General features: G+C 45.4%; 1 long non-coding RNA gene across 1 annotated transcript; it reads left to right on the forward strand.

Annotated features, from left to right (window-relative positions):
* Nucleotides 1–243: 243 nt before the first annotated feature.
* Nucleotides 244–4,065, forward strand: LOC114023098. The gene is made up of 3 exons (XR_003566740.1): nt 244–1,497; nt 1,681–1,731; nt 2,664–4,065. It is a non-coding gene; the product is annotated as an uncharacterized LOC114023098 (long non-coding RNA).
* The last annotated feature ends 267 nt before the right edge of the window (nt 4,066–4,332 follow it).

The raw sequence follows: 4,332 nt of genomic DNA on the forward strand, positions 1-4,332 counted from the left end.
GGCAGTGATACTCTCAGGTATTTTATACTGTCTAATTATTTTAAATGATCTAAAATAATATTGAACAGTATGGCTGACATGTAGTGTAGTTTCCCTGTTTTCTCTTTTGATTAAATCTATTTTAGTTTTGACTTTCTCTGAGATAGTGATTACTAACCCTGTTTTTTACATAATACATTCTACTCCTGACCTTTTTATTTTTTGTGTGTATCTCTCACTTTTATAGTGTTCCCTGAAAGAACATATTGTTAAATTTGATTTTTAAATATGCTATCACTTTCCACCCTATAGGTAAATTCATCCCATGCACATTCCAAACTATAATTACTTGTTATTTATTTCCCTCCTTCCTATTTGCCCTCACTGAACTTCTCCCCCTATTCCTATCCCTCCTCTCTTCTCTCCTTTTAAAGTTCTCTAGGAAATCTTTTTGTGCTGTGGACCATTTGGCATTCCTCGTTGAAAAAGGAGTAGCTTTTTTAGCTCCATTATCTTCCTCTGAATATGAACCCAAATCTTCTCTATCCCTATAGTAGCTATCTATAGTTGGGTTCTTTTTCCTTTGCTTGCTCATTTTTAAAATGTTTTGTTTTATTATTATTATTATTTAGCAGCTATTTGGTTAATCAAGTTGCAGCCCTGAGGTATGAGGAAATGATGCCCCAAGCCTCAGTTCCTTCTTACAATTATTTCCTTTTTTTTTCTTTACTGTTACTTTCTGAAGTCTGTCCTGGGGCTCAACCTTGGGCTCTTCTTTCCACTCCTAAGCCACCACTAGAGCCCCATTCACACTTTCATGCAGATGATCTTACTCCCTGCTGTCTCTCCAGTGACTGTAAACTACAGCTGTCCTCTCTGCCCTGGAACAGAAACCATGGGCTGCACTCTCCTGCAAGTGCCCACAGCCAGCAGGATCCTTGCCCCTCTGTTACTGCACTTACCAATGGTGTGCAAGCTCTTTCTCCCCCTCAGAGGCAACCCAGCCCAGCACTTGTGTGGTCAGCCCAGCTGTGCTTAGCAACCCTCAGCAATGGAAGGTCCTTCAGTCTCCTCCTACAACCATCAGATCCCAACACTGTCCTTGAGATGAAAGTTTCTAAGCCTGAGGCTGCCTCCCAAACCCAGCTGCTCCCAGGGCTTGTTGTTGCTGATTCAGCAGAGTTGGCCTGAAGGAGTTTGCACTTCACTCAGGCCCAACCTCTGCCCTAGAGGTCAGGTCTTTTCTGAGATCTTCTCAGGTTGTTTTAGGCAAACAACTGCTTTACCTCAAGTTCATTTCTGCTGCTCTGAGGCTATGTTCTGTCTGTTTTTTGGTGGAGGAATTGGAGAGCTGAAAGTTTTCCTGGGAATTCTGGGAAGGTGGGAGAGGATTCTATCATTCTTTATGAAACATCATTTTATTCCCTCAGAGCGCAAGACCATCATAATTGAGTATGATCATCACTGACTCCCACAAGAGTTCCAATCTGGGAGTTTGGCAGCACACTGTCTAAGGAGGTGAGTTATACTGGAGTACATTGCAGTAGACAGTAGATGGGGAGTGGGGTGGGGGGTATTTCTGAAAGTTGACTTTTAGACTTTAGTAGGGTCTGACCCATTGGCTGCTGAAGTCTACTAATCTTAGGTTTGCTCTACTTTTCTCCACTGCTTTGGGTAAAGTATAATTTGACTTCTTTTCAGACCATTGTATTCCAAGATCCATGGCCACTTGGGATCTCAGGAAGATTACAGGTATTTAGAATGATGGGTTTCAGTAGAAAGAATGAGCTCTGCATGAACCTACTCAAATTCAATCCAGAGAGTTCTAATTTTAGTCATGTACTAGTTTTGTGATCTTGGGGAGCCACTTAAGAAGCTCCACGATTTTCAGTTGACTCACCTGTCAAAATGAGATGAAAAGATGCTGTAATTTGTAGGCTGCCACCTCCCCAGGGCTTGGAGCTTTCTCGTGGTTATGGGGAATCTAGCCCTGGGGCACAGAGAGAAGCCTCCTCTCATAAATCCACCATCAACTGCAAACATTCCTACATTGGTCACTAACCATGATCTTGCCTTTGCTCTTGAGGTCACACATTTGAGGACAGAAAAGAATTAGACTCCTCCCCCAGAGCCAGCCTCAGCCAGTGTGACTCAGTGTGACTTACAGGGTCCCTGAGGTGAGGCTTATACCAGACCTGGGGCTCTTTTGCATATGGAGACCCAAGGGACCTGTAGGGAGTCCTGCTCAGGATATAAAAGCTTCCTCTTCCTTCCTGCCCTCTCAGGGCTCTGAGTGCTCTCTCTACAGGAATCTAAAGGCCAGGATGGTTTCCCCATGGCAGCTCCTCTGGCCACTGGTGCTCTGGGCTCAGGGTAAGACATAGCAGAGCAGTGAAGGGGTTTAGAGGATCACGGGTTTTCAGGGATTATGATCCCTCAATCCAGTAGGAGAGTAAGCTTAGTAACAGCAGATGCAGAAATGGGCTGACTAACATGACCAGGTCCCAGACTACAGACATCATAAGGTCTGAGAGAAAGATGATTTCTGTCTCATGTTGACAGCAAATACAACTACTTGTCAGTCATTTAAAATTTCTGTGGTCTCCACAAAATTGTCTCATTCATATTCTTTAAATTAGGCATTCACACATTTCTGTCTTCCTCTAAATTTGTTGGTTTCCTAGATTCCCAAGGAGCCATTGTGTACAGCCTCCTTGTCCAGATCTTCAAGATAGAGAGTCACCATCAGCTGTAAGGCCAGTGAGAGTCTAACAGATAGCGATGGTGATGACTACTTACATTGGTACCAGCAGAAACCTGGCCAAGCCCCCAGGCTCCTCATTTTCTGGACTAACAGCCTGGTATCTGGAGTGCCTGCCCGGTTCAGGGGCAGTGGGTCTGGGACAGATTTCACTCTCACCATCAGCAGCCTGGAGCCCGAGGATGCTGGAGATTATTCCTGTCAGCAGTCTAACGAGCTTCCCTTCCCCACGGTGCTTCAAGCCTTGAACAAAAACCTCCCCAGACTGTTCGGGGGATTCAGCTCAGAGCAGCAGCTGCCTCCTCTCTAGTCCCCAGGACAGAGCAGCCCCTGTTCTCTGGGCAGGCTCACATCTCCCAGGGCTTCCCCTTTCTGGTCCCACAGGTGTGCACCTGTAACAAAGTCTTGTCAATCACAAACCCTGTCTGCATAGCCAAGACAGAGTGCTGCAGGTAGTGCAGCCTCCTGGGAAACAAAAAGGAAAATCGAAACAGGGGAGACAGTCACATTTCAAGTCCTCTCAGTATCTTTGCCTCAAATGTTTCTGTTGTGGGAACCCAAGTTCCTGTTGAGAAGACTTTGCTCTAGTTCTCTTTAGCAAATAATAGAGACTTGTTGCTTGGTTTTATTCAGTTGTGCCTGCCTCTTCATGACCCTACTTGGGGTTTTCTTGGCAAAGGTCCTGGAATGGTTTGCCATTTCCTTCTCAACCTCATTTCACCGATGAGGAAACTATAGCAAATAGGGTTAAGTGATTAGCCCTGGGTCACTGTAGGGCAGGAGGCACTGGAGCTTCTGGGCTCCAGCTTCTAACAGGTTCACTCTTAATGTGGGCAGCCAGAAGCACAGGAACTAAGACATGATGAGGGATTAAATAACTTATTCTTGTCAAATGTGTTGCTGATAATGGAAGCACCAACTCTTATAGCTTCCCCTCATTACTTTTCTCAGAGGGGTGGGGGAGAATATACAAAGTAGGAGCTCCGCGTCCTACAATGAGCCCCAAAACCTCAATGGGGGCCATTTGAGGCAAGCACAGCATTACACTGTCATATTCCCCCCAAACCCTGATGGGGGCAGGTCAAGGCACACGCAACTTTTAGTTGGCACATTTCCCATTTACTGACCGGTGCTCACTTGATTTATAGAGGAGCACACAAAGGAGGCAATTTGGCAGCAATAGCCTCACACGTTTATACCATCTCATCATTATATCTCAATCCCCAGTTGCAGCAGAACTTGTTTACAATGTGGAATCCTGGGAACTAGTCGATTATTTGTGGCCATGGGTCCTGGGAACTATTATTTAAAAAAGAATAATAAAAGTCACCTGACATACAGTCATCTGGTTAGTAAGTGTCTAAGGTCAGATTTGAATTCGGGCACATGAGTCTTTTGGATTTCAGGCCCAGCACTCCATCCACTGTGCCACCTGGCTACCCTGATATAGACTAGATTCCTTTTTCACCAGCCCTGGCCCCACTGGTCTCACAAGGCTGGGTTTCTTAAGACCTGGGCCTGGCCAAGAGCCAAGGTGAATGTCCTGACTCACCCAACCACCACCCAGTTAGAGACTCATTATTTCCTGCATC

Source organism: Vombatus ursinus, unplaced genomic scaffold, assembly GCF_900497805.2.
Source record: "Vombatus ursinus unplaced genomic scaffold, bare-nosed wombat genome assembly UNPS02004367.1, whole genome shotgun sequence".
NCBI classification, from domain to species: domain Eukaryota; kingdom Metazoa; phylum Chordata; class Mammalia; order Diprotodontia; family Vombatidae; genus Vombatus; species Vombatus ursinus.